This window comes from Narcine bancroftii, chromosome 3 (assembly GCF_036971445.1).
Source record: "Narcine bancroftii isolate sNarBan1 chromosome 3, sNarBan1.hap1, whole genome shotgun sequence".
Lineage (NCBI taxonomy): Eukaryota > Metazoa > Chordata > Chondrichthyes > Torpediniformes > Narcinidae > Narcine > Narcine bancroftii.
In genome coordinates this window covers 26,889,193-26,910,187 of record NC_091471.1, presented here as the reverse complement: position 1 = coordinate 26,910,187, position 20,995 = coordinate 26,889,193, and the positions used below count along the sequence as shown (strand labels likewise).

Genomic DNA, 20,995 nt, shown 5'->3' with positions numbered 1-20,995 from the left:
GTATAGGCATGGACTGGCCACCCTCCCAATGGCATCCTCTCCTAGACTCCTCCCCTTTGACCCAGGCCATAAAGGTCGAGTCACCTCTTCCTTCTCTGCACTTCCCTAGCTTGGATCCGGGCCATCAAGTCTTGTGTGTAATAAAGCCTATCGTTCCCCTCAGTCTTTGGTTCTGTGATTATTGTGGCAACTGGTAGTGCCCAACAGCAAGTTGGGCCAAAAAGCCTGCTTCCATGCTGCATAACTGTGAATCAGGCAGAACCATGCCTGCTGCCTCACAGGACCAGTGATTCAGATTCAATCCTGACCTCTGGTGCTGTCTGTAGGGAGCTTGCAGTTTCTCCCTGTGACTGGCTGGGTGTTCTCTGGCTGCATCGGTTTCCTTTTGTGTCTCAAAGACATGTGTACAGTTGGGTTAACTGCTGTAAATTGCCAAAAGTGTCAAAGAACCTGGAGGGAAGTTGATGGGAATGTGGAAAAAATGAAAAGGAATTAAAGTGAGACTTTATTCATGGTCTCTATCGGTCATGATTGACCATGGGTACTGCGCCTCAGGTAGTCACTGGTTTGTTGAGCAATGTTGACAGTGTGATGCACTGTGGTGCAGCAAACAAACACAAAACTTGAGAGGACTGTTCAACATCAGGTCTCTGTAGCCTCTGGTTCCACGTGCCAAACTGACTTAGGAAGGGCCTACTCGAGTCTTTATATGGACTGGTGCTTGAGTGGGCAGGTGGGACCAACCTCCCAGGTTGCCTACCTGCAGGTACAGTGGTTTCCCCCTGCAGTAGGCCGGTAGGAGTGTGGCTATAGTAATGGTTGTATCTCCACAGACAGTGGCTATTGCAGCTGATCCTGGAATGGCAGGCTCTGCCACCATTGGTGCATGTGTTGGGCATCATTTAATTGTTTGCTGTCCGCTGTGCTCTTCGTTTAGCTCTCTGCTCTTCAAAATAACTCAAGATCACTTTCTCGCCTTGCTCTAGGTGTTGATGAAGAGTACTTGGCCATTTGTTGTCGTCATCCGCTGTATCCTCCCAACATTCTGTGTTGATTTTTAAGGCTTTCATGTCACGCTTGCAGAGGTCCTTGAAGCTAAGCTGGGATCTACCGACGTTCCTCTTGCCTATTGCTAGTTTTCCGTAGAGGATGTTCTTTGGCAGTCTACCATCCTTCGTACGATGGACATGGCCCAACCAGCATAGTCAGCTTTTCTTAAAAGTATGAACTTTGCACGAAGTGCAGCACAGGAGAGGACCTCAGAATTTTGGACTTTGTCTCTCCAACTGATGCCGAGGATGCCACAAAGTCTGTACAGGTGAAGAGTTTTTAAAATATTTTATTTTAAAGACTCAAGCAAATATATACAAACAATATAAAACATTTTCTTATCACACAATAAAGATTCCAGTTTTTTCCCTTCCACAGATATTAAATAAACCTTAAAAGGCAAAAGAAAAAAAACAAAAATAAAATGAAAAATTAAACACACATCTTCTGTGCCACAACCTTAATTCAGTTTCTTCATTATTTATCTGTTGGGACAGCTTGTATCTTAAGTGGGGCAGGGTATAGATCATATCTGTACACCTATGTGCCTCAAATATGCTGCCACACTTCAATGAACGTTTCATACTTCTTCCTCAAGTTATAAATAATCTTCTCCGGGGAATGCAACTCTGCATTTCTGTACTCCGTAATGTAATACTAAGTTGAGGGTTGGACTTCTATGCAACTACTCTATACTTCCTGGCTTACAACAAAGTGATCATTGCAAATTGAATATGGTATTATAGACAATAGACAATAGGTGATGGAGTAGGCCAACTGGCCCATCGAGCCAGCACCGCCATTTATCGGATCATAGCTGATCTTTCTCTTTCAATAACTAATCCCAGCCTTATCCCCAGAACCCTTAACTCCCCCTCCCACAAAAGCCTTATCCAACTCTCTCTTAAATCTATCCAACGAATCTGCCCCCACTACCCTCTGTGGCAATGTATTCCACAGACCGACAACTCTCTGGGTAAAAAAAATTCTCCTAATTTCTGTCTTAAATGGCCTTCCCTGTATTCTTAAGCTATGCCCTTTAGTCCTAGTCTCACCCATCACTGGGAACATGTGCTCTGATTTCACCCTCTCAAGCCTTTTGATAATCCTAAATACCTCAATCATGTCTCCCCTCATCCCTCTAAACTCCATCGCATATAATCCCAGTCTTTCTAACTTATCTGCGTATGTCAATCCTGCCATCCCAGGAACTAACCTTGTAAACCTGTGCTGCACTTAGGTGAGGACTCACTAGGGCTCTGTACAACTGCAGGAGGGCTTCTCTACTCCTATACTCCAATCCCCTCTTTATGAAAGCAACATACCATTCGTCTTCTTCACCACTTGCTGAACCTGCTCGCTGGTTTTCAATGACTGGTAAACAAGTACGCCCAGATCCCTTTGCATTATCCCACTCCCTAGCTTAACTCCATTTAAATAATACTCTGCTCTCTTGTTTCTGCCTCCAAAATGGACAACCTCGCATTTTCTCACATTAAACTTCTTCTGCTATTTCTCCGCCCATCCCCTAACCTGTCCAAGTCCCTCTGCAATTTCTTGACATCCTCCTCGAACTTCACACTACCACCCAGTTTAGTGTCATCTGCGCATTTGCATGTGTAGTTATTAATCCCCTCATCCAAATCATTTACATAAATGATAAACAACTAAGGACCCAACACCAACCCCTGCAGGACCCCACTCGTCACATTCTGCCATCCAGAAAATTACCTGTTTATCCCAATCCTTTGTTTCCTATTTCTCAACCAACTATCTATCCATAAAAGCACCCTACCCCTGATACCATGCTCCTTGATTTTGGGACCTTATCAAAGGCTTTTTGGAAGTCCAAGTACACCACATCCACTAGCTCTCCCACCCTCTTTGTTACGTCCTCAAAATATTCAAGGCTATTAGTTGTAATTGATAAATATTGGGAGAATTTGGTAAGATTAGTGGGTTACATACATACATGTGTTTTAAAACAGATCTTCTTTGAAAGACTGAAGAATTCATATTCAGTAACATTGCAGGATCTTTGGAGACTTTTATGCACATTACACAAGTGGGTGCTAATTGAAATGACATCATAAAATGAATAGCCATTGTTTGGAGGAGACAAACTGGCTGTTAAAAAGTACTTACAGTGTGCTCACAGAAAGGTCACCCCTGGGTTTTGTTTATCTAAGCCAACAGCTTGACCAAGGAGAAAAACTCCTGTTGTTTGCTGAAGAAAGTGGGGGTTTTTGCAAGTGAGAGAGTCACATGGGCTTCCTGGCAGTCTCAGTTGGGGAGAGAGAGAGAGAGAGAGAGAGAGAGAGAGAGAAAAGACAAGCTTGTGTATCTGACACTGAAAGGAGCTGAACAGTGCAAGCCAGGAAGAGCTGGTTGGAAACAAAAAGTTCCAGAGCAGTGGATGGCTTGAAGTGCTATCTGTCTGATGTTTCTCTTGGAATAAGGGGAGCAGAAAGGAACTCTGTGATAGCCTGAAGAAAGAGGTGTTAGAAATAGAAGTACCTTTAAAGAAATTGCTCGAGACAAAAATTGAGAACAAAGAACATTTATTTTACAACAATGCAAAGTTGGGTGCTTCCCCTTACCCTGGGAATACACACATACACTGGGGCTCACCCAACTTTTATACAGTCAATTTCAGTATCAGAATACCCTCCCCCTTACATTCTTCTGCCCCCTGAATGGGTTTGGCATAGGCAATCCTTCCTGCCTACGTGCAGTTTCAGTATACTTGGAGGACCAGGGGGTATCCTGTCGGTGTCCCTCATGTTATTGTCCTTATTCACACCTTCCTGATTCTCGGAGCTACAGTCTCTTGGTATGTAGAGTTGGCTCATCCTGTCCAAGGTTGGCTAATTTAATATGTATAAATCTGTGTAAGGTTAGCTAATTAGATATGTAGGACTTGGTACTTCTGTCCAGGGCTAGGAGACCCTTATCTGATCCAGACTACCTCAACTTCCTACATTCTATTCTTCCTTACCACTCCTTATCTTAGTCTTATGGTGGCTCTTGTCACAAAGACTAGAAGATTCTTATGTTAATCATGCTGACTCTGCTTTCCTGCATCCTAATCCCCAAGCTCATCCTGTTTGTACTGGTTACAGCCATTAACTGATGTATGAATTTTAGTTTCCTTCATGTACATAATTTTAGATCAGTTTTCCCATCTCTCACAGAGGTAATCATCTGGAAAACCCTGATGGGGCAAGTTTAATCAGTGAGTCATTGAGGTGACTAATGATAGTACCTCAATTGTGAAAATCCTGGAACAACAAATCTCTCTCTGCAAACCTTACAAGAACCTTCCTGAGTGGTAAACATTTACCTTTCAAGCACCAAATCCTGGTGAACTTTATACATGTTAAATTCTGTGCACGGTATAAGAATTATCTGCAACTAGAGAATTTCAAAGAAGGAGAAGTGAGATTGAACTGGGAACCAAATAACTTTTCTCAAATTTACACACACATTACATACACGTGCACTTAGAAGTAGAAGGAGGTTAATTTGGGTTAGTTAAGTATAGAGATAAGTTAAAGTTTGATTCTGTTTCATGTTTAAAGTTGATTAAAAAAAACCTTTGTTTTAAAAACCACTTGTCTTGGTGAATGTCTATTGCTGCTGGGTTTTGGGGTCCTTTGGACTCGTAACATAGTCAAGCAAGATTTTCCTTTAAGGAACCCATACTGAACTCATGCTAATAGCGCCAATACTATTATTCCTTCCTAAGTGTTCTGCTATTTCTCCTTTAATGATGAATTCCAATATCTTCCCCACCACCGACATCAGGCTGACCGGTCTATAATTTCCTGCATTCTCTCTCCCTCCCTTCTTAAAATGTGGTACTGCATCAGCCACTCTCCAGTCTGCAGGCACTTCTCCTGAATTTAAAGAATTTTGGAAAATGTCGACCAGTGCTTCCACAATTTCCAGAGCAAACTCTCTAAGCTCCCTGGGATGCAGCCCATCAGGCCCAGGGGACCTATCAGGCCTCAGTTCTAACAATTTGCTCACAATCATCTGCTTCTGGATCTGAATATCCATCAGATTCTCTGTTTCCTTTGGTAATTTCACCAATTGTTAAATACTGCTTGACCCCTATCCCTTAACTGATCATAATCTATATCCTCCTTGGTGAAAACAGATGCAAAGTATTTGTTAAATTCCTCAGCCATCTTCATGTTCCCATTGTTAGAAATTAAAGTACCTTTAAAGAAATTGCTCGAGACAAAAATTGAGAACAAAGAACATTTATTACTACAACAATGCAAAGTTGGGTGCTTCCCCTTACCCTGGGAATACACACACATACTGGGGCTCACCCAACATTTATACAGTCAATTTCAGTATCAGAGTGCCCTCCCCCTTACATTCTTCTGCCCCCTGGATGGGTTTGGCATAGGTAATCCTTCCTGCCTACGTGCAGTTTCAGTGCACTTGGAGGACCAGGGGGTATCCTGTGGGTGTCCCATCATGTCATTGTCCTTATTCACACCTTCCTGATTCTCGGGGCTACAATCTCTTGGTATGCGGAGTTGACTCATTCTATCTAGGGTTGGCTAATTTCATATGTATAAATCTGTGTATGGTTAGCTAATTAGATATGTAGGACTTGGTACTTCTGTCCAGGGCTAGGAGACCTTTATCTGATCCAGACTACCTCAACTTCCTACATTCTGTTGTACCTTACCATTCCTTTTCTTAGTCTTATGGTCTTGTCACAAAGACTAGAAGATTCTTATGTTAATCGTGCTGACTCTGCTTTCCTGCATCCTAACCCCCAAGCTTATCCTGTTTGTACTGGTTACAGCCATTAACTGATGAATTTTAGTTTCTTCCATGTTCATAATTTTAGATCAATTTTCCCATCTCTCACACCATTGATAATTTCACCTTTCTCCATTTTTAAGGGCCCAATTTTGACCCTAACCAATTTCTTACTTTTTACATAATTGAAGAGACTTGTGCTATCCCATTTTATATTACTTGCCAATTTACTCTCATACTTCATTTTCTCCTCCCGAATGACTTTCTTAGTTTCTCTCTGTTGTTTTTTAAAGGCTTCCCAATCTTCTAACCTCCCACTCTGCTTTGCCATCTTATACTTATTTTTTTTGGACCTGATACTGCACTTGATTTCCTTTGTCAACCACAGCTGCCATTTGCTCTTCGAAGAGCCTTTCCTCCTCTTTGGAATGAATATATTCTGAATTCTGTGAAAAATGTCTAGAAATACTTGTCATTTTTACCCAGTTGTCCTCCCAGATAGAATGTCCTTCCATTTTATTTTGGCTAGCTCCTCCCTCATAGCTGTATAATCGCCCTTATTCAGCTGTAGCGCTAATGTTTATGGCTTTTTTTTCTTCTCCCTTTCCATTTGCAGATTAAAAGTAATCATATTATGGTCACTATTACATAATGGCACCCCTACCTCAAGGTCCCTTATTAACTCCACATCAATGCACAGTATCAAGTCCAGAATCGACTTCCCCCTGGTAGGTTCCCTCTCAAGCTGCTGCAAGAATGTATCTCGGAGACATTCAATAAATTCATTCTCTAGTTTTCCCACACCTACTTTATTTTCCCAGTCCACTTGCAAGTGGACTTGCAAGTCCCATAACTACTGTATCACTACCATTGTGACATGCCATTCTTAATTCTTTATTTATACTGATTCCCACATCTGAGCCACTGTTCGGAGGTCTGTATATAACCCCCATTATTGTTCTTTTGCCTTTGCAATTTCTCAACTCTATCCAAACAGTCTCTACTCCACCTGATTCAATGTCTTTCCTTTTCCTTTCCAGCGCCTGAATTTAATTTTTCACCAATAGGTCGTATACCCTGGAACATTAATTTCCCAATCCTGTCCCTCCTGTAGCCATGTCTCCATTACTCCGATAACATCATCATATCCTCCGATGTTCACTTATGCCTCAAGCTTATCCATTTTATTCCTTATACTCCGTGCATTCATGTACAATACCTTGAAACTGTGCCACCCTGCTCTCTCCAATTTGCTGCCTGACACCCTCTCTGAAATTCTCCTATCCCTCTTTGCTCCCTCTGGCTTTGAGATTTCACAGTCTGTGGAACTACCCCTATCTATCCATTTCACTATCAGTCTGGTACCCCTCCCCTGCCAATAATCTAAACCAATATCTCCCAGAAGAAACAATTCTGGATCTTGTGGAAACTCCACTTTTGTAATTTTCTTTTAGAATACCCAGAAGTCTACCCAGAAGGATCTCACATAGCCAGGTGGAGTGGATAAAAGTTCCAACCTCTACACCACATCTGAAACACATATCCGAATTTTCTGACTTTGATTTATATAATTTTTGCGGTGCGAGGTACAACTGATGCAGGAAATTGTACTTCACCAGCATGTACCTAGAATTGATAATCCCTGTCATGCTGTTCAGACACAAGTCTTCCCACCAATTTTCATTAATTGTTGTCCCCACGTCCAACTTCCATCTTTCCTTCAACTGGTGTAATCCCAGTTTCAGGCCCTCACTCTGGAGTAGGAAATACAATATAGAAATAAAATTAAGTACATTCCCCTGTTGAATTAGCATCTCCATGGTACTACATTCTGGCAGAGTCATTGTTTGTCCTAATTTGTCTCGAGAAAAATCTCAATTTAGGAAGCAGAATAATGTTCTATTAGATAATCCAAATTTAATCCTCAATTGCTCAAATGAAATTAGTTGCCCCTGAACATAACAGTCCTCAATACACCTGATCCCTTTCAAGCACCAGGTTTCCAGGATCCTGTTGTCCAGTGTCATGGGTATTAAATTGTTCTGGATCGAGGGTGTATTTGGAGACAGCCCCACCTTCAATCCATGCATTGATGTATTTTTTGCCATGTCTGGTATATATGTTTTAATATGGGGTTATTTGTCTTTTTGGAAATTAATTTGGTATTTATAAACTCATTTACATTTATATATAAACTCTCCTGCTATCTTTTCCCCTATTACATGTAGTCCAATTTGACCCCAAGAAGGGGGACCCCTCCCTCAAACAGTGAAGCATTAAATCTCGCCTGGGAAGCCCAATAATAATTTTTCAAATCTGGCAGTTTTAGATCCATGGAGTCTCTAGCCACCATCCCACTCCATAAAAAGTTCCTAACACATTCATTGAGCATCTTGAAGAAGCACTGGGTCAATGGAATGGACAGCGTTTGAAAAATATATTGCAGTCTTGGCATCACCTTCATTCTGATACAATTCACACTTCCCATTAATGTTATGGGCAGAACTTTCCATCTAACCAAGTCCTCTTCTATCTTATGGAGGAAAGGGAGATATTTTAACTTATGTATATATATTGCTCAAGTCTTTTTCTACTCTTATCCCCAAATATTTGATGCCTTCCTGTTGTCACTTAAATTGACTTGCTTGTTAATAGGGTCTGCAATCCCCTTTAGTCAAAGGCCTAATTTCACTTTTGTCTGTTTATTTTAAATCCCGAGACCCTCCCATAATCTTCTAGTGTAGTCTTTAGGGCCAATGACCCTCCAGGGTCTCCCAAATATATTAGTACATTGTCAGCAATTTTGTGTTCCACCTGGTCCACCTTATACCCGTTTATGACTGGATTCCATTGAATGATTTCCACCAGTGGCCAATGGCCAATATAAACAGAGCTGTCTACTAGATCTGCTCAGCAGGAACACTGGAGATATTTGTTCATTTGTGATAATTTAGGCTTGGAATTTATGATACAATTACTTTACCAAATTTAAAAATGTTTATCCTTGTTATGAACTAACAACCCTTTAAATTATCTTTGGGACTAAAGGGACTTTGTTTCCACTAACACAGGAACACTAATTGAAAATTCACCAGACAATGGTAAATTCAAAATAATAGTTTTATTTATTAAATTATTAACAACATAACATTTCTTACTTATCTCTAAATTTACTTAACTCTAAATTTAACCCCATTATGCGCAAATGTAAATATGTGTGTGTGTGTGTGTGTGTGTGTGTGTGTGTGTGTGTGTAATTAAAGTCCCACTCTGAAAAGTCAATCATTAAAAGTTCAGCATCATTTTAGTCTTCCTTGAAGGTCTTAAATTCTCAGTTCAGAAATAATTATGAAGTGCTTTGAAACATCATATCTTCAGGCCTCTTTATTCACAATGTGGCTACTTTCCACAATAAATTCATGAACCCAGAGAAGAGTTAAACAAATATGGTTATCCTCTTCCATGATGAAGTCACAAACCAGACAAGGGTTAAACAAAGTGGACATACAGAAAAAAAACCCAATAGAAATCTATCCTCTTTTTTTTTAAAGAGATAGCAAAATGGTCTTCCTTATTTCAAAAGCCACTGATTCTGTGGTCCCTTTTTGCAGGAGTAACACACAACAACAGCACCAATTCTGGTTACTGTAACTCAACCCTGTCTTTAACAAGGTTTCAGCCCCTGTGTCACAGAGGTTTTGACTTCTGTACTCTCCAAACTGAACTCTTCCAAAACTGAATTCAGTAATATATTTCTCCAAATAATCTGACCATTATATTGTCACTGAGGTGAGTCCCAATGTTTGGAAACTACATGACCATCAGTTTTATTTCAACCAAAAATTTGTTCCTTTTTCAAAACCATTCCATATCCATAGCAACCTCTGACCTTATCTCTGTTCAAGAGGCTTATGTGGCTTTGATTAAAAACAGATGGCTTCCTTCAGCAGTTCTTGAATAATTAAGACCCACTTAAAATCCATTAGCTCTGTCTGTCCCAGAAATGATGACTCCGAGAATGAACACTCTTCTCTGAGTATAATGGTTTTCTATCCATGTGTGTCCCTGTACCAACTCACAGCCAACTTACTAAGAATACAGATACAATATTTTAGACAATAGACAATAGGAGCTGGAGTAGGCCCTTCAGCCTGTCGAGCCAGCACCACCATTTTACAGATCATGGTTGATCACTACCATCAGTACCCCTTTCCAGCCTTATCCCCATAACCCTTAACTCCTTTGCCCACTCTATAATTTACTTTACTAAGACATTTTTATATATGAGAAATATAGTTTAACATTAAATTAAAGATTAACATAAATCCGTTACAGTCCCAATCCAAATTTCTCCAGTACCTTATACAGTAAGTCCCATTCCAATCTATCAAAAGTCTTCTCCACATCCAGAGATACAGCCACCCCCTGGATCCACCCTTGACTGCACCAGATGTATTATATTAACCAATCTAGCTACATTATCTGCAATTCACCTTTTCTGAATGAAGCCAGTCTGATTTGGATTCATCAATTTCAGCAAATATTTTGCCAACCTATTGGCCAATGCTTTTGCTATAATCTGCATTCACTAGTGATATAGGCCTATAGAAGGTGGGATTCAATGGATCCCTATCTTTCTTGGGGATCATTATAATAATTGGTGTTGAAAAAGACTCCTGGAGAGCATGTGTTTCCGCCACCTGATCCACCACCTTCATAAGCAGGTGAAGACTGATGAGTTTCCTTCCTATCTTGAAGTAGGTGATTCAAGTCTCTCAACCATACATGAGGGTGCTGATAATGAATGCATTGTACACAATAGTCTTGGTCTTTGTAGCGAGTTTCTGATTCTCCCAGACCCACGAGGAGGGCTGAGCAAGGATCGAGAGACTAGAGTAAATAGGTGTAAAACTAGTGTAACATGAGAAAAGAGATTAAGAGAAATTTCAGTCAAAGGTGGCAAATCTATGGAATTTGTTAGCAAACACAGATGTGGCATTGGGTAGATTTAAAGCAGTGATTGATGTTTTTGATTAGTAAGGGCATCAAAGCTTATGGGAAGAAGGTAGGAGAATGGGGCTGAGAGTAAAAATACTTCAGACATTGAGTTAGATTATGTTATATTTTATATTGTATATAGATATGTTTTAAAGGAGATAGATTGTGGGGTTTTTAGTTAGGTCACACACAGATACAAACGCTTCAAAACAGATCTCATTTAAAATGCTGGAGCTCTGCTCAAGCTAGACAGTCCAGGCTCCGAGTGCCTTTGCAAAAACGTTGAAGAATGACTATAAGGACTTCACAAGTAGGTGTTAATATGACATACTGTGGAGTAATGGATTATTGTTTTGGAAACCAACAGATGAACGAACTCAAAAGATTGGGTCCGGTGCCTCAGTCTGAGTGCAGAGAGAGAGAGAGAGAGAGAGAGAGCGAGAGAGAGAGAGAGAGAGAGAGAGGAAAAGAGAGAGTGAGAGAGAGAGAGAGAGAGAGAGAGAGAGAGAGAGAAAGAATTGAGTTCTATAGTTTTACAGTTCAGCAGCAGCAATTTGGACTGGAACAGGACAAGCTGGCAAACTTGTGGAAAAAAAAACATTTTGAAGGTGGATTGTGAATTCTTAGTTCAGCATGGTCAAAACCCTTGTGTTCCATACAAGAGGAGATGGCTGGCTGTATAATGTTTCAGTTGAAATAAGGGAAACAAAAAAGGAACTATGTGGTGACCTGAAAGAAAGAGGTTATCATCTGGAAAACCTTGATGGGGAAAGTTTCTTCAGCAAGACAGTGAAGTGGCTGATCAGAAGGAATCAGTTGTAGTGTCCAACGAGCAACAAATTTCTCTCTGAAAACCGACAAGAACCTTACTGAGCAGTAGTCATTTACCTTTCAAGCATCAGGGCCTGGTGAAGATCCATAAATGTTAAATTATGTGCACATTGTAGGAATTGCTTCATACCGGTGAACTTGGAGGAGTGAGAAGTGAGATTGGACTGTGAATCAAATAACTTTTCTGAACTTACACACACATTACATACACATGCGCTTAGAATTAGAAGGGGGTTAAGTTAGGTTAAGTTAATAGCAATAAGTTAAAGTTAAATCTTGTTTTCATGTTTAAAGATAATTAAAAACAACTTTTGGTTAAGTAACCATTTGTCTTGGTGAATTTTTGCTGTGTTTTGGGGTCTTCTGGGCTCATAACAACATGAATTGAATGGCAAAGCCGATTCGATGGGTTGAATGACCTAATTCTGCTCCTACATGCTTGCTGGTCAGTGTGGGCTTACTATGTCAAAGGTAGAGTTTCTGTTCTGTGTGCTCGACTTGAATCCACCATATTCTATCGAGCCTTCTCATTCCCTCTTATCAACTCATGTTCTTATAGGCCTCTCCATTTGTGACTTACCTATATATAGACACCTGCTTTCTGTGGTTTTGATGTAGCCCATATAGTTTCAGAAAGTTGCTTTCAAACACTCTCAAGGTCTTGCATACTTTATATACACGTAATTGTAAATAATTACTGATATTGCCATTTGTTTTTCAATGGCATCACCTAAAATAAATGGCTTCTGTCATTGGAACAAATACATATTGGCTTCTGGGGAGAGTACCCTCTTAACATTAGAACAGAAAAATCTATGTTTAGTACATAGATGTGAAAATATTAATAACCACTGATGTAATGGGATAGAAATTCAGACTAATTTCTGATTTATGCTGAAGAAATGCCTTAACTTTATGCAGAATGAGACACCCTTTAGACCTAAACACTTCAAGTGATGCAGCCAATGTTAAATTTGCAACATGTTTTTGTTTTAATTGAGAAATTATGAGCCAGAACCTGTAGAAACACTCAACTAGAAATCAGTCAAAGATGAACATGGCAGGTATGGAAAGTCACTATTTGTATATTTATCTGTCTGGGCACACCCATTGGCTAACTGTACCTGTGGCTCCTCCCACAGACTCCTAAATAAAGCCCCCTCCCCAGTTCAGGACAGTCAACTAGCATGGACATGACTCCATTCTACCATGAATTAAAGCCTGTCAGTTTTACATAACTTCCAGTCTTTTGGAGTTATTGATGGTGCATCAGCAGGATTTGTGCCAAGCATTTTGTTTTTCAGTTGTCCCTGAGAAACCTGCTGCCCTCAAAGCCCTTCTTTTGGGGCCAGAAGGAATGGGAGTGTTTTTGCCATGCCTCATCAACCTCTAATTTGCTTTCTTATTCCCTTACACGGTAACTTCTTGTGGGGAAACTGATGATTTGGCAGTGATTATTTGGATCTGCTGACCAGCCATAACAGCAGTGACAGCTGTTACCTTGCATGCCACTTAAGGATAAGGTTCCTTCCACGCTCGTGCCTCCTGATTTGGGTATGTGCCAGCTCCACACTGCTGACTTTGAACCCAGACCCAAACTCACACCAATGTCTCTTTAATCTAGAAGCTTACAACAATTCTAAAACAGCTTTGCAACTTTAATGCATCCCAGTCGTCCTAATGAAACCTGTTATTATAACTAGCCTTCAGGACTTTCATCTCCGATCCTGGCCTAATCTATAAAATAATATCCATTTATCTTAAGAGTAAACAAAAATAAGGCACTCCTAATCCCTCATGCTTTCCTGGGTGTGGTGACAGGTGCTAAAAGTAGAACATAAAGTTCCTGCTAATATATTCTGAAATTTTTAAAACAATAGTGTAATTGTGGAGACTTCGATACAACCTAAAAACCCATCATTTAGAAACTCTAATCAAGAATACTTTTATTGCAATCAAATTTCCAGAGAGAAAACACTAGCAGGTTCATTTAAAAAGTGAAACACAGGCAACAGAATTTGGAAATACAGGAACAATTTAGGATAAGCAGCTTCTGTGGAGAGGCTACCTACCCCACTTCCAGCATTTTGTGTTTTTTGTTTGTGAATAGCTGCCTTCAAGGTCTCTGATTTGGAAGCTAGAACATGGAACAGTACAAACAAAGAACAGGCTCTTCAGCCCATGATGTCTGTGCCAACTATGGCAGCCAAGTTAAAATGAAACCTTAGTGTTTGCACATGACCCCAGGCGTCTGGAATTCAAGCAACTGGAAAATCAAGGAAAATAAATTTTTAAATTAAAATAATCTTTTAAAAAATACGTACGCTTAAAAATTGTAAAAGTAAATATTCTCTGAAGTCGCTCATAAACCTTTGGTAAAGACAGGACAAATATTCAGCCAGCGGAGTGGCTTGGCCATGCTCTGCTCGTAGCAGCTGTTTGAATAAAGTTGTGTGAGACAGCAATGGTGTCTCCTTATCCCTATTTAGTAAGAGTCACCCTGGTCAGAGGCTTTATCTGTAAACTTGGGTGGGGGGAGGGGATTAATTATCTATAATGTTATCGTATGTCTTTCGGGCGGCTCCGTGGAGGGGAAGGAACCTGCAGATTCAGCGATGGTGTAATGTGTTCAAGAAATGTGGCTGAAAATAAAGTAAAATGCTTTAAGGTTTATATATTCACCCAAGTGAAATTGTTCCGTGTTAGTACCCAACCCCAACCCACCAATTTTCCCCTGCAACCGCTGCAACCGTGTCTGCCTGTCCCGCATCGGACTTGTCAGCCACAAACGAGCCTGCAGCTGACGTGGACTTTTTACCCCCTCCATAAATCTTCATCCGCGAAGCCAAGCCAAAGAAGAAGTACAATATAGTATTTTTGTCTTTTAAACTGTTTATTCTTAATGCAGGTGTATTAGTTAGGGCATTGTAAGAGTAAGTCTCAAGCAACCAGAAAATATACTTATCCAGCATCTGTCAATCCCCAAGGGTGCCAGATACCTTGGGTTTTACTGTATTCGCATGCCTATCTTGAAGCCTCTTAAATGTGACTGTTGTAAATGCATCCACCACTACTTCTGGTGGCCTGTTCAAGGCACCTGTGTAGAAAACTCACCTCATGCATCTCCCTTGAACTTTCCCTCCCTCACCTTAAGTGATACATGACATGGGGCTGTTGCAGCAAGTATTAGCATTCTACCTGATACTGTCTGTGCCCATCTCCTCTACCTCCCAACAGCTGTCCCTCTATTTGAGTTTGACTTGTGATGTCAATCTTTTTTTATTTTTAACTTGTCTAGGCCAGCATTTCACTCTGGCCTGGTTTTTTTTGTACTCCCTGCATATCAATGTCCTTTATACTTGCTGTGCCATCGGGCACACAAAACTCAAAACGGTCAACCAGTTTACCTATCTCGGCTGCACCATTTCATCAGATGCAAGGATCGACAATGAGATAGACAACAGACTCGCCAAGGCAAATAGCGCCTTTGGAAGACTACACAAAAGAGTCTGGAAAAACAACCAACTGAAAAACCTCACAAAGATAAGCGTATACAGAGCCGTTGTCATACCCACACTCCTGTTCGGCTCCGAATCATGGGTCCTCTACCGGCACCACCTACGGCTCCTAGAACGCTTCCACCAGCGTTGTCTCCGCTCCATCCTCAACATCCATTGGAGCGCTCACACCCCTAACGTCGAGGTACTCGAGATGGCAGAGGTTGACAGCATCGAGTCCACGCTGCTGAAGATCCAGCTGCGCTGGATGGGTCACGTCTCCAGAATGGAGGACCATCGCCTTCCCAAGATCGTATTATATGGCGAGCTCTCCACTGGCCACCGTGACAGAGGTGCACCAAAGAAAAGGTACAAGGACTGCCTAAAGAAATCTCTTGGTGCCTGCCACATTGACCACCGCCAGTGGGCTGATAACGCCTCAAACCGTGCATCTTGGCGCCTCACAGTTTGGCGGGCAGCAGCCTCCTTTGAAGAAGACCGCAGAGCCCACCTCACTGACAAAAGGCAAAGGAGGAAAAACCCAACACCCAATCCCAACCAACCAATTTTCCCTTGCAACCGCTGCAATCGTGTCTGCCTGTCCCGCATCGGACTGGTCAGCCACAAACGAGCCTGCAGCTGACGTGGACTTTTTACCCCCTCCATAAATCTTCGTCCGCGAAGCCAAGCCAAAGAAGAAGAATACTTGCTGTATTTGACTCTGCTCATTTGGGTCCCTTCTTTCCATTCTCCTCGTTATCCTTGGTGCATCAAGGATTGAACGATGTACTTTTATTTCTGCCAGCGTTGGATGTTTCAGTGTATCCAACACTCTCTTGACTTCTGTTTAATGTGGATCTGTTCCAAATGCTTAAGTTTTAAGAGTACACATTGTGACTTAGAGCGCTGCAAATTCTCATTAATTTGCATAATGGCTATTTTCCTTTGATAGTAATTTGGTAAAAAGAGCAGCTTCTGTATAATGCACTTCCTAATCCCATGACTTCTACCATGGTGAAAGACAAGACCAGCAGGTTAATGGGGATCCCACCACCTGTTAGTTCCCCTCCAAGCCACATATTCCTCCAAACTTGGAGGAAGTCCTGTTCCTTCATCGTCGCTGGGTCTATGTCATGGAATTCTCTTAGCATGAGCTCAGTGGAAGCACCTTCACCAGTGGTTCAAGAAAATAGCTCACCACCACCTTCTCATAGCCTGTTGGGGGTACCTCCTGAACAATTAATGCTGACTTTAAAAGCAATGGCCATAGAGTGAAAATCTTTTGAAACGTTTGTATGAAATGAAGCAAAACTTGTTTTTTCTCTGTGATTGGATTGAAATTTTGAATTTGTCACAGATTTCTCACTACAGGCACCCTTCATTTCTAAACTTAAATTTAGACATGTAGCACGGTAACAGGCCATTTCGGCCCATGAATCCATGCCGCCTAATCTGCACCCCATTAACCTGCACCACCACTATATTTTGAATAGTGGGAGTAAAGCAAAGCCCCTGAAAAAACCCACGCAGATAGTGTGGGATTCGAATCCCGGTCCTGTCCCAATTGCTGGCACTGTAAAGGTGTTGCGCTAAGCAGTATGCCAACCGTGGTGTAGAGAGATGGAGTGTGTGAGGATTGTCCAGCATGGAAACAAACTGTTCCACCATGTTGATTATCAAGCACCCACTCAATATTTATTCTTACTTCACACATTGCCATCAACATTGGTGGTTCAGTGGTAGAATTCTCACCTGGGTGTGGGCGGTATGGTTAGAGTAGTGGTAGGTGCAACACAACAGCAGCGCCAATGACCTGGATTCAAATCCGGTGGCATCTGTAGGGAGTTTGTACATTCTCCCCATGTCTACCTGGATTTTCCTCCAGGTTTCCTCCCCCCCTTCAAAAATGTAGGGATTGTAGACTAAATTTAAATTTTAACAGGCCATTTTGGCGCATGAGCCCATGCCGCCCAACTTACAACCAATTAACTTACAACCCCTGGTACATTTCAAATGGTGGGTGGAAACCGGAGCCCCCAGGGAAAACCCACGCACACATGGGAGAGTGTTCAAACTCCTTACAGTGTGGGATTCAAACCCCAGTCCTGATCGCTGCTGTTATAAAGACGTTGCTCTAACCGCTACACCAACCATGCTGCCCTAATTGGAGTATTGTTCACTAATCTAATCTAAGCACATCCCCAACATTGGTCACTGTAGTTTATGATGACTTGGTACAAATAACAGAATCCTCTTACCCCTCCAGCTACCTCCTCTCACTTTTTATTGCCCTAACCATCACACTTCTTCAAATTAGCTTTTTCAGATTCTCCTTTTTTTCACTTCTGATGACTTGCATTTCCTTCCTATTGATCCATTCAGATTGTTTATTTTTTTTAAATGAGCAAATCTTAACCTTTTAATCCTTGAACAATTATACAAAGTACATATCACATTGGGTTCAAGGGTGGAATATATTGTGACAGAGTATTTTGAGGTGTTTGGGTGATAGATTGGGAAATGTTTGTTGGAGCAGATCACACACAAACACTTTAAAAACACAATATTTTTGCAGGAGCTCTTGCAAGAGAGCTCATACTCTTGATGGACTGTTATTTGCAAAAGGCAACAAATGTAATAACAGGCAGAGGCAGCTTTGTCTGGAAAACAGAACTTACTGTCTGGAAGGTCATGTGATCTTTGCAAGCAGAGAGCAAAATAAAAGAGGCTTTGCTCTCAGAGAGGAGGGAGAGAGAGAGAGAGAGATGAGACACAGACATCTGTTCCAGAGGGACAAGCTAGCAAGCTTTGGAAGACGGCCTGATCAAAGGAGAGGACTGGTTGTCCAGTGTTTCCCTTGGAATAGGAGCAACAGAAATGAACTCTGTGGTGACCTGAAACAAGAAAAACTCTCTCTGAAAACCAACAACAACCCTTCTGAGTGGTAACCATTTACCTGTTAAGCCCCAAAGCCTGGTGAACTTTATTAATTTTAACTTCTGTGCACAGTACAAGAATTGCCTGCAATCAGTGAGATTGGACTGTGAACCAAAGAACTTTGTTGAACTTACACACACATTACACACACGTGCGCTTAGAATTAGAAGGGGGTTAAGTAGTTTAAGTGAGAGAGATAAGTTAAAGTTTGATTCTATTTTCATGTTCAAAGATAATTTAAAGCAACTTATGCACCCTTATGTCGTGGTGCATATCTATTGCTGCTGGGTTTTGGGGTCCTCTGGACTCGTAACAATATTTAAAAAAAATTAATAAAGATAACAACAAGATTCATTATCCTTCTGTCAGTCCTGGCTCTCTCTCTCTCTCTCTCTCTCTCTCTCTCTCTCATCAATATTTTACCAATGCCAAATTGTCACGGAAATTAACTCAAAGACGGTGTCTGCGAGATTCTTTTTAAGAGTTTATTAACATGACATCATTGAGTCTCCAGTTGCCTTCTCCACTATCAGAACTTTAAATTTCAACATGTCAAAGTTCATAAGTATACAGCAAAATAGGTACCGAATATACTTGTATAAAAGTCGATCTCGTGTAAATGCCGACCCCCAATGTTTTGGCCAGAATTCTGATATTTTCCATATATTTCATGTAAAAGTCGACCCTAGTCTCTCACCTTGTCTCCGGCTCCTGAAGACCGGAACTCCTGATGCTTTGGTCATGAACTCACCCCTCAGCCCTGGCCACCCATAGACTGGAACTCCCGACGCCTTGGTTGCAAATTCACGCCTTGACCCAGGCCGCCTGCTGGTCTGAGGTCCGAACATCTTCATCACGGATTTCTTACCCGGTCCTGGCTCCCCACAGACTGGAGCTCCTAACATCTCCTATGATGTTGATTCTTATCGCGGACCTGACCTCCCCTGTACCGATGTCCACGCTAACTCCCTCACCAACCTCAGCCTCTGCAAGGCTGGCACCTTGAATACCTCCGCTGCTGGATCCCACAAGCTCATTCACCCATCACCACTCCTACCCTTCCCTATTCCCTCACACCTCTCCCTACTCAACCCTATTCCTCCTGTCAGCTTCCCCTTTCTTTCCACCACTCCCCACCCAACCCTTTGTGTTTTTACTTCAATCACATTGTCTTATGGTTTTGGTAGGATGTGTATTTTGATACACAGACTCTGTATTGTTACTTTAATTCAGAGGTCCCCAAACTTCTTAGACCATTGACCCCTTCATGGAATACTTGATCCCTCATTAACCCAAAGGCTGGACATGTGGGGTGGGGGGTGGCACTGGATGGGAGCGGGGGTGGCAGCACTGGACCAGGGAGGGGTGGTGCTGGACAGGTGAGGGGTACTACCAAAGGTACAAAGAACACATACATCTTTCTTCAACACTTAATCCATTCTCCCATTGGCTCTCAACTTAGTCAAAGGTCAAAGCCAAATACAACATCAAGGCCCTCTCTTGTGAGAGGTTGGCCACCACTGCCATAAAACTATTTTCTGTTGATCTGCTCCTGCTTCTTTCCACCAAAAATGTTCAATTAACAACCCCCCCCCCCACCTTGCCCTCAGCATAACTGAACTCCTTTCGACCCCCCCGGCATTTATTGACCCCTTGGATAGTTCCATCAACCACCCCCACAGGGATTGATATTGACCACTTTGGAGACCTCTACTTTGATTCATTTTGTTTTGGTTCTTTATTCATTTAGAGATCATTTGGACTCCTGCTACTGGTATGGTATTTTGGATTCTAGTGTGAATTTCAACCCCTCAAAAGTAGTACCCATGTAATAATCAATGCCATAAATTTAACTTTAAAAAATGGTCTTGAAAATTTGACTTTTACTCGAGTATATATGGAGCTTAATAAATCTTTCTATAGATGCCACAAGCAGTCTTTGAACACAGCTTATTAATTCTCCCTATTCTGTATTATCAAGACCCAGCAGTTACTCCAGACACCTCATCCCCCTGGTTCCCAGAGACTCTTAGCACCTTGCTTATCACGTAAGGCTACTCTTAATTAGCATCATCCATTTTAAATTCAGCTGCCTTCTAAATGGTCAAGTATGCCATCCTACACTAGTTTAACCATTTCTAATGCACAATGCTTCTCTGAAATTACCTCTTGATTGATATATACTCCAAACACTTTAAAAAATCCAAGGATTTCTTCCCTTTCTCTTGTGTTTCAAGATTGGACATAATAATGCCACTGTCTCCGTCTTTGATTTTGGAGGGGCCATATGTTCAAACACATGGATCATATTTTCCAAAACATTGGGCATATAGGTGCCACATTCTTTCCCGAGTGAAACACTAAAGTCTGGAGACACTGTAATTGTAGTAAAAACACAGAAATGCTGGATTAACTCAGCCAGACTCGAGTGTCCATAGGAGGTAAAGATATATTACCGACACAAACAGTATGGAGGCGTCTAAATTAAAAGCCTCTTTCACCCCGCCAACCCTCCAAAAAGGCAAGTAAACAAGATGGGTTGCAGTACCTGGTAAGCCTTTCACACTGGAGCATAAATGATCTGGTAAATGCGTATCTCACAAATCTAAAGTTGGGGGGGGGAGTCCAACCTCCAAGAGTTATGTCACAAGTGACACATTACATACTCACAGGGCAGTGAAATCATAATGGGAATAAAGCACATCTGCACTCAATGTATAAAACACCATGGGAAAATCTACCACAATGGACTTCACAGTTCAAACAGGACAAACCCACAGACCAACTTGTCATTATTCCATAAACAATAGAGTATAACAACTATTTACATAGCATTACATTGTATTAGGATTTATAAGTAATCTTAAGATGATTTAAAGCACAGACACGTGCTGACA

General features: G+C 41.4%; 1 long non-coding RNA gene across 1 annotated transcript; it reads right to left on the bottom strand.

Annotated features, from left to right (window-relative positions):
• Window positions 1–492: 492 nt before the first annotated feature.
• On the bottom strand, window positions 493–20,725 carry LOC138756077 (uncharacterized). Its single transcript, XR_011352723.1, has 2 exons — window positions 20,647–20,725; window positions 493–1,310 (listed from the first exon to the last, which is right to left on the bottom strand). It is a non-coding gene; the product is annotated as an uncharacterized lncRNA (long non-coding RNA).
• Window positions 20,726–20,995: the final 270 nt, after the last annotated feature.